The sequence below is a fragment of the Rhamphochromis sp. 'chilingali' genome (genome assembly GCF_963969265.1).
Source record: "Rhamphochromis sp. 'chilingali' genome assembly, chromosome: 8".
NCBI lineage: Eukaryota > Metazoa > Chordata > Actinopteri > Cichliformes > Cichlidae > Rhamphochromis > Rhamphochromis sp. 'chilingali'.
Genome location: NC_137935.1, coordinates 4,542,297 through 4,554,810, shown reverse-complemented (window position 1 = coordinate 4,554,810; position 12,514 = coordinate 4,542,297). Strand labels below are relative to the sequence as shown.

Here is a 12,514-nt window from a genome sequence, read left to right as displayed (position 1 = left end):
GATTCCGGACTCTGAACCTAGGTTATCTCCACGCCCCAAACGGCGGAGAAGCCTGCGTCTCTCTCACGCGGCTAGCGCGCTCCCGTACCTGCGGTCAACGCAGGGTCACGTAGCCGCTCTCTAAGGCCTTCTGTACTCACTGTTTGTTTACGTTCATGGGAATCTCTGGATCCCGTCAATCGTCATCCATCCCGAGGGGAGGTCAGGCGCAAACTTCCCGGCCTGGTGGCAAGCCAAAAACACCAGGGCTTTACGTCAATCATCCCAGACGTTGCGGTGGCGTCCTCTCCCTCTCCTCGGTGGATGCAATGTGTTAGGCTCCGGCTCCGAAGGACCAAATAAATGTTGGGTCTGTGTTTCCACAAACCCCGCTAATTCTAGAGACTTATTCATCATGAAGAAAACAAGACAGTCGATCGATCCATTACTTGCACAAGGGAGGCCTCGTCTGTGTCCAGCACGACAAAGAACGCCAAATGGTGGCCTCCTCTCGCTGCCTTTTATTGACAATCTTCAAACAATAGTTTACAAAGCACCTCCCCTTGCAACCCCCCTTTGGTTACATAGACAAGGTACTGTATGTAAGTGTGTGTGTGTGTGTTATGTGAGAATGTGTGTGTGTGTGTGTGTGTGTGTGTGTGTGTGTGTGTGTGTGTGTGTGTGTGTGTGTGTGTGTGTGTGTGTGTGTGTGTGTGTGTGTGTTATGTGAGAATGTGTGACCTCCTGCTGACCAAAGGGTCATAAACCCAGGAAGCCTACATCAAAAGAAACAGATCTTTCAGATAGGATGTATCTACAATAAAACCTCCCCCAGCACAGAGTGGCTGGAGAGGTGGTCAGAATCAAAGGAATGGCTTTGATCCTACTGCTTAAACTAAGACTATACAAATTTAAGAAACACAATGGCAACATTCAACAATTAGACTTAACATCAATCAAATGGACCAACATGGCATCTTTCTCGGCCTTCAAACAACAATTCTGATGGCTAAAGATCCAAATGGGACAGGCAAATAAATAAATAAATAAATGATGATAACCATGTGCAGCTTCTCTCGTCTTCCATTTTTCCCTGATGTGTTTCACTCAACATCAGACACGTGTTAAAGTGTGTTGGCTGCATATTAAGGTCAAAATGCTGATGAGCTCTGATCCAGTTGACTGATATACTCTGCTCTACATCCTGCACTGAAATATGAGGATTGTGTGTTTATTAAAATTAAAAATCATCGTGCAGTCATTGACAGAAGAGCATCAACATTCAGCCTGTTAAATTATATTTAGATATTTTTATTTCAGAAATGATTCCTAATAAAAATGGAGAATATAAAAACACAATCAAAGCAGTAAAGTCCATATTATGAAGTGTTTGCTGTATCAGACAATCATGTTTATTCACAACAATGAAAACAATATAGTGCAGATAAACATGGTGCTGTAATGAATCTGCTCTTAAACACAATAACAAAATACATTTTCCAAGAGAGATGATAATGATTCACATCAGAGTGAAGAACGAATACATTTACAACTGGTTTCTAACATTTCTTATAGATCGAACTGATCACTGATAGAAACAGAAGAATATTCAAAATGATACTCTGAGAGATACATGAATGAGATATGAATAAACATCAAATCACATAAAACAAAAAAGCACAAAATCACTATAACTGAAATAAAATGTGAGCAGAAATATAGAAGAATTAAGTCAAAAGATAAAAAAGGCAAAATGTTTAAAATATATAATCACATAAGAGACTGAACCGTCCAGTCAGGTCACAGATTCATATCTACAATAATATTTTTGTTTGTTTTTATTTTGATTTCATCACTTCTATGTATTATTATTATTATTATTATTATTATTATAAGCATATTAAGTGTGTGTCTGAGCTGAAAGCTGCTCTCCTCTCCTGGTTTTCTGTATCACACAGACCACAACAACACAAAGCATCACCTGCAGACCGCTGAGCAGTATCCACCTGACTCTGTAGAAGGTCGAGTAAACCCCAAAGGGCTCTCTGTGGATCAGAACAAATTTTTCTGCTGACACACACTCATTCAGTAACTTTGAATGTGTACACACATACTCTCCTGCATCTTCCAGTGAGACATTAGAGATTATCAGGCTGCCATCGGAACAAGTGATTCTATTGTCACTGCAGAACTCATCATCGTACACAATTTTGCCTTCTGTTTGGATCAACTTAATGAACATAAAGCCCGAAGTACTATTTTCCCAATCATCAGAGCATCTCATAGTGACTTCATCTCCCTCTGAGAAAACCTTTACTGCAGGTGGACCAAATTTAGGGCACACCAAAAGCCAGTACATATGCATTACTTTTTCACCTTCACAGTAGTAGATACCTGAATCATTTAACATTAGTGATGGAAGTACCAGTGAGAAGTTTCGACCAATTTCTTGATCAGTATCGTAACGTACTTCCTTCATCCAAACTGGGGGCTGGTCATGAATGGGGTCCATGAAGGGACACTCCAGCACAGCTGTGTCTCCCTCTGAAGCATAACGTAGCTTTGTTTGTTTGGTCAAACGTACAGAGTAAGTGCTCACACACTGCTGTTGGTTCATCACCAGGCAGATGTAAGACGTTGGTTGTGTGTTGAAGACGTGAAGAAGTGATGCGTTTGTCACCTGCAGGAAACTTTCTTGGACTTTATTCACCTTCAAAATTCTGTCTTCGAAACTACTCAGCCCGGCTTGTTGCCACTCCCCGTAATGTCTGATCCAACGCACCGTCAGATTCTCACCTGCTCCTTTACATCGCACGTCTTCAGTGGCATCAGGACTTATGATAGATTCTTCCCCCTTTACTGTCTTACACACAGTCAGGCTGATGTTTCTCTCATATGTCACGCTGCCCTGAGTCCAGCACACATCTTGGTACAGTCCAGAGTCTGAGTGGGCCAGGTTGTTGAGAGTAAATGAAGGAGAACCATGAAATGTCTCAGGAAATGAGAGTCGTCCTGTCAGGTCTTCATGTACTGTGAAGCTTCTGTTCCAGGGGTCAGAGATGTTCCACAGGACCAGAGTATCTTCACCAACACGTCTGGAGGTGATGCAGGAGCTGTTGTGATCTGGGAGCTTGAACTGTAAAAAGCCGCCTTCTTCAATTATGGCGATAAATTCTTCTGCATGAATGTTGCTGATGAGAGTGAACAGCAGGGAGAAGCAGAGCTGTGCGACTGCAGCCATCCTGCTCAGAGGTCTCGTGGTGAGTGTCGTACAAGCACTGACACTGCTCGCTTCATGAGCTTCCTGTTTGTGGTTGGAGGAGGAACGCCACTTCTTTATCACATCATCAAGGAACACTTTGAAGCATTTGGCTCGATATCACGCCGTATATCTGCTTTCACTCTTCACAGGCCAAAGTGTGGACACGGTTTTTTTTATACTTCATTGCATGGGTCCAGGTGTATCAAACATGTGGTCTGGAGCACAGAACCGGCCAGTCACAGTGTCCAATCTGAACAGTTACAAGTGAGATAATGTCAGCTTTACCACACAGCCATGAATATTTCTAAAAATGTAAAAGTCCTTTCTAAACTATTTAAAACTTTTTGAATAGTTTTTTAATTTCAAAAACAACTAAAAAAATGTTGTTTCCTATGTGATCCTTCATAAAACATCACATATTTTCCAACATAATTCAGGGTTTGGTTTGGCCTAAGTAAGCAGAGAAGTCCAGGCATCCAGTTTCCATGCAGATGTTTACATGAAGCTCATCATCTGATGATGAAACTTACTTTGCACCCAAGCAGCCCAACCAGAAATTGAAAGTGTACATGCATCAAGGGACGGAGCGCATCCCGTCAATAGGTCCAAAGTGCAATCGAGGCTAATCCCATGATCTTCTTATTTTCTTGTAGACCGAAGTTGAAAATCTGGCAGTATTTATTTTTGTGATTTTTTTTCCACTCTCAGCCGTCCTTCTCCTGTATTTGGGCCTGTTTGTTAATTTATTTCAATCATGTAAACAATATATAGGTGCATTTAGCAAAGAAAATTAGAGAAAAAAATACTATACAAAATAAAGTTAATACATTTCAATATTGCTTCTGTTCTGATTCAGTTACATGTCGAAAGGGAGAGGGAAGAAGTACACACTTATTTAATCGCACCCCTTTGCCATAAGTTATCCGTCAACATTTAGTCAGCTTCCTTACTCATAAGGAAGGACGATTGTGGCTCAAGAGTTGGGAGTTCGCCTTGTAATCAGAAGGTTGCCGGTTCGAGCCCCGGCTTGGACAGTCTCGGTCGTTGTGTCCTTGGGCGAGACACTTCACCCGTTGCCTACTGGTGGTGGTCAGAGGGCCCGGTGGCACCAGTGTCCGGCAGCCTCGCCTCTGTCAGTGCGCCCCAGGGTGGCTGTGGCTGCAATGTAGCTGCCATCACCAGTGTGTGAATGGGTGGATGACTGGATATGTAAAGCGCTTTGGGGTCCTTAGGGACTAGTAAAGCGCTATATAAATACAGGCCATTTACCATATAATCTGTAATAAAAATAGTGAACAGATTTCTGATGTAATATATAATATAATATTACACCATGAAATTTTCTAAATAGCGACATTCACTTAATTTCAACATTTTCCCTTTTCTTTATAGCTCAAGAAGATCATATCTTTATAACTCTTGTTGAACTGTTTTATGTTTGGATATTGCTTCAATTCCATATTCAAACTGTTCCACAGCTTCACTCCATGCACTGAAACACAAACGCTTTTTCCTGTTGCACGTACCTTCCCTGTTTTGAGTTACAAAAACCCTTAAATTATAACTTACTCCTTTAAAAAAAACATACTCTGAATATAATCTGGCAGTTCCTTATTTTTTGCTTTGAATATAATTTGTGCTGTTTGGAATTTCACTAGATCAGCAAATTTCAATATTTCAGACTGCAAAAATAGTGAGTTTGTATGTTTCCTATAACCTGCATTGTGGATGATTCGAACTGCTTTTTTGTTGAAGAGTAAAAAGTGAAAGTAATGTGGTTTAATAGTTGTTGCCCCAGACCTCTGCACAAAAGCTTAAGTATGGTGAAACCAGTGAACAGTAGAGAATATGAAGTGATGTCCCGTGTGATACCTGCTTTGCCTTGTTTAGTATTGCAATGCTTCGTGATACTTTGGAATGAATATATCTCACGTGAGCACTCCAGTTTTTCATCTATTATTACCCCCAGAAATTTATTTTCACTGACTCTTTCAATATCAACACCATCCATCCATCCATCTTCATCCGCTTTATCCGAGGCCGGGTCGCGGGGGCAGCAGCCTAAGCAGAAAGGCCCAGACCTCCCTCTCCCCAGCCACCTCCTCCAGCTTATCCGGGGGAACACCAAAGCGTTCCCAGGCCAGCCGAGAGATATAATCTCTCCAGTGTGTCCTGGGTCTGCCTGCTGGGCATTCCCAGTTATGTAAAAATAGAAAACAATGATCCACGCTGCAGTTTCACACCTTGCATTTCCATCCACTGGGACAAATTGGACCCTTTGCCATCCTACTTATGGGGCATTTTAATATTATTTAAATAAACTGCCAAACGTTTTTTGAATTTGCCCTAAAATAAAGTCATTAAAAAAATTTGAATGTCCACTTTAAAAAAAAAGTGGACATTAAACACCACATGTATAAAGATTAATTTGCACCATGAAGCCCTGCTGTCACAAACTTGCATAGATGTAACATTGTCTCTGAAGTTAGATTTAAGAAAGAAGCGCTTGAAGTTTTTACAACAGAACGTGACGTCATCAGGTTGGTGGGTTGGCTGCGGCTCATAGACTTACATTATATTAGAAAACCAGTGAACCTCAGTGGAAAACAAGATTAAAACTAACAAGTCTAAGGGGGTCACTTTGGTGCTCCCCCTGGCTACAGCAAAGAGTTTCATGTTAAGAAACCAAAGATGTACTGTCCACTTTCACTCTGTGTCTCCTAAACAGTCAGTGTTTCCTCGTTGTTTGGCTAGCTGTGAAACGGGAAAATCCACCTGTTGGCTGTAATGTTCATGCAGGTGGCAGCAGGGGAAGTGGATATTTGTTATTCAACATGCGTCTGAGCTTATATTGACACCATAGGAGGTAAACTCTGTCGTGGAAGTAGGTTTCCATCTAAGTTAATGTCAGCTGTGACAGTTCTAACAGTTGTGCTGCTTGTTGTAGATCAGAAATAAATATAAACAGCTTATATTAAGTTGTGCCCAGTAGCTCAGCAGATACTCTAAAGCTCATGATGTAATGAGGAAAAGAAAACAGGCTGATATCCAGATTGACGTTTTGGAAACTGATTTTGCTTCTGCAGCATCCTGTGTGCAATCCTGTTAGAATATGTCTGACCAGGGCGATGGTTGGATCCTGTTAAATACCCCAATTCTTTGATCTTTGGGCTGAAAGAAGAACAACACTTGGTGTTTAATGCTCAATCAACAATCTCTTTAGACCATACAACCCTTTAGGCATAAACGTCTGGATGGGAGATTTGCACAGGAGGTGGAGTTTTCCATCTACCCAGCTCCCCAAGTGTCCACCGCTGTGGTTGAGCCATACAACTCCATCCTGACCACCCACACCACCCTAGAGCACTCTGACTGTGCCTTCATGGTAGATAACGAGATGACATCTGCCGTAGGAACCTCGATATTGAGCGTCCTACCTACACCAACCTGAACAGGTTGATCAGCCAGATTGTGTCCTCCATCACTGCTTCGCTCCGCTTTGATGGCGCCCTCAATGTTGATCTGACAGAGTTCCAGACCAACTTGGTGCCCTACCCTCGTATCCATTTCCCCCTGGCCACCTACGCCCCCGTCATCTCTGCAGAGAAAGCTTATCACGAGCAGTTAACTGTATCAGAAATCACAAACGCTTGCTTCGAGCCAGCCAATCAGATGGTGAAATGTGACCCTCGCCACGGCAAGTACATGGCCTGCTGCCTTTTGTACCGTGGCGATGTGGTGCCCAAAGATGTCAACGCTGCCATTGCTGCCATTAAAACCAAGCGCACCATCCAGTTCGTGGACTGGTGCCCCACCGGTTTCAAGGTCGGCATCAACTACCAGCCACCCACTGTGGTTCCTGGTGGAGACCTGGCCAACGTCCAGAGGGCTGTGTGTATGCTGAGCAACACCACCGCCATCGCTGAGGCCTGGGCACGACTTGACCACAAGTTTGACTTGATGTACGCCAAGCGTGCATTTGTTCACTGGTATGTGGGTGAGGGAATGGAGGAGGGTGAGTTTTCTGAGGCTAGAGAGGACATGGCAGCTCTAGAGAAGGATTATGAAGAGGTTGGAGTTGACTCTGTTGATGGGGAGGGAGATGAGGAAGGTGAGGAGTAGGTTCATTGCAATGAAATCATCAAAGTTATGCGAGTTCGCTCAGAAGCACTGTTACGTTGTTCTACCAAATCTTGTTACACATTCCTGTGTATATTTTTCAACTTTAAATAAATGTGTTTGAAAATGTGTTTTAATGCTATGTGAGAGTGTAACATGGAGACATGACCACTTTGTTTTGTAGTTCTGTTCTTTCAATATCAGCACTTTCTTTTATTAAGGTGCTGCTTAATAAAGAGTACACGAGCTGTTTAATCACTGGTGTGCTTAATTTTAACCCCCCAAAATCTAGAAAAGAAAGTTAACCGCCAGGTTAATTCTGAATAAAGTAAAATAACGTAAATAAATTACAAATATAATAATTTAACATTATAATAACTAAAAGCGACATTTTTAGTGAATCTATATCTTTCTTAACCCCCCTAGTTCACAAAGCATTAAGTTTACTCTTCGGGCTCCCCTCATCCCCCGTTTTTTTCCGCCAAAATTATGCACACCCACTGCCGCGCTATGCATTCTGGGATATGTTGGGCCACAAAGTCTACACCGCCACATCCTTAAAATTCAGGGAAATGAAGGACGCATTTGAGGGCCGGATTTCGAGCAGCCTTCGAAGTGGGACAGCCTTCGTCGCGTCGCTGTGATGTAATCGGCCTTAAAATGCGGCCTTTAAGGCTGCAGACCCTGAATTGGGAAACAGCCATAGCCTAACATATGAAACAGGAAAAGACGGCCGTGTAATCCCTTTATTTCCCTTGAGAGAGAAATGGATCTGAAACCACAGAAATCAGAGTGTTTGCAGAGTGCAGACACACAGATAATGAAGACATGCTGCTCGGAAATGTTAGATACAGATAAAAATGGTGTGTGTGTGTGTGTGTGTGTGTGTGTGTGTGTGTGTGTGTGTGTGTGTGTGTGTGTGTGTGTGTGTGTGTGTGTGTGTGTGTGTGTGTGTGTGTGTCAGAGTAGATGGGTGCAGTTTTAATACCACTCCATTTGTCTGATGTGACAACATTTTAGATAAACTAACTTTGAGTCTGGACTCTGCACTTTCAGGTGGGGAACCTGAAGTTCCTGTGTAGGCACGAGGGAGGAGAGAGTTCGTTAAGAAAGAAATCACAAAATCATTTGCACTGTGAACCGGATATTTTTTCTTTAGGTAATAAAAGAAAAACAATTATTTTCTTTTGTTTCTACATTCATTCATTCTTTATTCCTGCATTCCTTCCTTTCTTCCTTTTCCGGGCCGTGATCAGCTGACCTGTGTTACTGCAGCTTCATGGCTCCGTGTGGATTTAGCAAACTGTGTGTGTGTACTGAGCCAAGATTGCAAAACAGCCCAACTGCCTCAGTAATTATGGACCTTATAGTCCTTACAAACACTGTTTCACTAACTTCAGTAAACATTTTACATACATATGTCAATGCTGTATAATTTACAGCAAACGCCGTGAACGCAGCGGTGCACGAGCTACTGCAGTGGAGCTCACGTACAGCTTTGTGGGCTCAAAATGTGGTTAGAAATATTTTGTACTTGTACTTTTGTATGTGTAAAAAGAATTTGTGTGTGTGTAAAAAAGATTTGTATGTGGACTTAGCCAAAAAAAACCCCGTGTGAATCTCTGCAAGTTACAAGTACGAATTTTGACCCTATTTTTCTTCCTTTCATCTGATTGGTCAATGTCATGTCAATCACAAATGTAACAATCCAATCAGAGAACAGATGGGTTTGGCTGTCGGAGGGGAGCTTTTTTGAACTGCGGGTTATTACTCTATAATATTACTTACTCTAATATTACTAATAATAATTATTAGTATTACTAATAATAATTATTAGTAATATTAATTATTAATTATCTAATAATATACTAATCTAATATTACTTACACCGCACTTTACAGTTATTTATTTGTAAAAAATGTTTGGAATCGTATGATTTTTGTTCCACTTCTCACATGTTTACCACTTTGTGTTGGTCTTTCACGTGGAATTCCAATAAAATTGATTCATGTTTGCGGCTGTAATGTGACAAAATGTGGAAGAGTTTAAGGGGGCCGAACACTTTTGCAAGCCACTGTAAAGAACTTGGAAAGAAAAGCATCTTGCATCAGGACATCCAGATGTTTTTCTTCTCTACAAAGGTGTATTAAAAAAAGAACAGCAAATTATAATATTAAAGCGGATGTGTGACCTTAAAGGTTTCTGGCTGAAAAAAGGTCACTGATCAAACTGATTCTTGCTCACAAAAAACATTTTAATCAGATTCTCTGCAGGAAAATTTGAAAACATTTCCTCCTAACTTCTCAGTATTCACTTATCAGCATTCAGTCAAACGTTCATTTACGGGTGTAGTTACTGCTAATAACTGACTTTCCACAGCAGTTGTTTGGTCGGACACAGTGAGAGATGTAATCTGTTACTCTTCATGTGAGAAAGAAGGTGTCTCTGAGATGTACTAATAGTGTGTTAGTTCCAAATAGTAAATTAGTGAATGTATTTCATGGCAGCTTGATTATTCTGGGACAAACAGTGCAGTCTTCCTCAAAGCATCACTGTGAATATAATCATATAATGTTAAAAATATAATAACAGTCTTTTTATTATTGGTCAATGAAATAAATATTCAGCCCTTCAAAGGTGACTGACCTACTTCAACAGCCAAAATCACATATTTCTGGAAGGTCCACTCACTGGTTATTCAGCATGCCAGGCTGCAGTTACACCATGCAGACAAAAGAGCACTCGGAGCAAGTTAAAGGAAAGTTTATTCAAAAGTAGAAGTCTGGGAATGGAGACAGAGGAGTTCACTTAAATCTGTCATTATGAAACGGAAGCAATCAAATCTGCCTAAATCTGACACTCAAAGGTAAACTGGATACCTGGCTGACCATCACGTTCACGACCAGGTGAGGACGGATCAAAGATCAGGAGTCGATTTCAGGCTTGGGCTTGCTTTCATCATATTAGTCCAATCCAACTTGAATCCAGATGATGGAAAGATAGCCCGGGTCTGTTGATGAGTCTCCACTTAAACACTGACGTTGTTTGTGTTTCCTGGAGTCCCGTCAGTCCTGTAAACCAGCGTCCCCAACCTTTTTTGTGCCACGGACCGGTTTATGACCGACAATATTCTCAAGGACCGACCTTTAAGGTGTCGAGGATAAATACAACAAAATAAAACCAGTACCGCTGCCAAAACAAGAAGAGTTATTCAAAACACATGGGAAAAGACCCAGGGAAACAGAGTTAATGATTAAAAAGATTTTAAAAAATAACGCTAAAACCCCTGAAGAGCATCAGTTTCACACCCAAACCTCAACTCTCGCGGCCTGGTACCAAACGACCGGTGCCGGTCCGTGGCCCGGGGGTTGGGGACCGCTGCTGTGAATAAAAGGAATCTGTTTGAAGGCTGTGCAGAGCAGCGGGACCACACATTGTCACGTAACATTTTTCATCATATTAATATTTATTTGTAAAATAGTAAATTTTAGTTTTAATGTTCAGTAAATAAAATTACATTATTGAATACTACGTGCTACGCAATAATAGTAATAATATTACTTCTAATAGTCGTAATAGCAGTTATTGTTTTTGTTGTCATCATGCTGTTAAAATTGTGACTTTTAAAATTTTAATTAATTAAAATAAAATATTTAAAAAAAAAATTTTTAACTCTACCACCAAAAACCGAATACTAAAAAATAATAATAAATGATGATAACATGTATTTATTATGTTGCTCTTTGTTTGATTTCTCTTCTGTTTTTTTTCTCCATACAGGTGATCCAGGTGTTTTGTTTGTTTTTCTTTTTGTTCCTTCCCCCCTTTCTCATCATCTCTTCTCCCCTCTGTTTTTCTTTCTCTCCCTCTTTCTTTCATTCTTTCCTTCTCCCTGTCCTATCCCCCAGTCATGTCTGTCCCGTCTGTAACAACTGATAATAAAATAAAATAAATACACAATTATAATAAAGGTCAATCAAATGGACCAACATGGCATCTTTCTCGGCCTTCAAACAACAATTCTGATGGCTAAAGATCCAAATGGGACAGGCAAATAAATAAATAAATAAATGATGATAACCATGTGCAGCTTCTCTCGTCTTCCATTTTTCCCTGATGTGTTTCACTCAACATCAGACACGTGTTAAAGTGTGTTGGCTGCATATTAAGGTCAAAATGCTGATGAGCTCTGATCCAGTTGACTGATATACTCTGCTCTACATCCTGCACTGAAATATGAGGATTGTGTGTTTATTAAAATTTAAAATCATCGTGCAGTCATTGACAGAAGAGCATCAACATTCAGCCTGTTAAATTATATTTAGATATTTTTATTTCAGAAATGATTCCTAATAAAAATGGAGAATATAAAAACACAAAGCAGTAAAGTCTATATTATGAAGTGTTTGCTGTATCAGACAATCATGTTTATTCACAACAATGAAAACAATATAGTGCAGATAAACATGGTGCTGTAATGAATCTGCTCTTAAACACAATAACAAAATACATTTTCCAAGAGAGATGATAATGATTCACATCAGAGTGAAGAACGAATACATTTACAACTGGTTTCTAACATTTCTTATAGATCGAACTGATCACTGATAGAAACAGAAGAATATTCAAAATGATACTCTGAGAGATACATGAATGAGATGTGGATAAACATCAAATCACATAAAACAAAAAAGCACAAAATCACTATAACTGAAATAAAATATGAGCAGAAATATAGAAGAATTAAGTCAAAAGATAGAAAAAGGCAAAATGTTTAAAATATATAATCACATAAGAGACTGAACCGTCCAGTCAGGTCACAGATTCATATCTACAATAATATTTTTCTTTGTTTTTGTTTTGATTTAATCACTTCTATGTATTATTATTATCATCATCATCAGCATATTAAGTGTGTGTCTGCGCTGAAAGCTGCTCTCCTCTCCTGGTTTTCTGTATCACACAGACCACAACAACACAAAGCATCACCTGCAGACCGCTGAGCAGTATCCACCTGACTCTGTAGAAGGTCGAGTAAACCCCAAAAGGCTCTCTGTGGATCAGAACAAATTTTTCTCTTGACACACACTCATACTGTGACATTGAACCTGCACACATATACTCTCCTGCATCTTCCAGTGAGACATTAGAGAT

The 12,514-nt window shown here is 40.4% G+C and overlaps 1 pseudogene across 1 annotated transcript; it reads left to right on the top strand.

The window, feature by feature from the left end:
* Window positions 1-3,164: 3,164 nt before the first annotated feature.
* On the top strand, window positions 3,165-7,391 carry LOC308401033 (tubulin alpha chain-like; annotated as a pseudogene). Its single transcript has 2 exons — window positions 3,165-3,239; window positions 6,465-7,391. The product of its transcript is annotated as a tubulin alpha chain-like (transcript).
* Window positions 7,392-12,514: the final 5,123 nt, after the last annotated feature.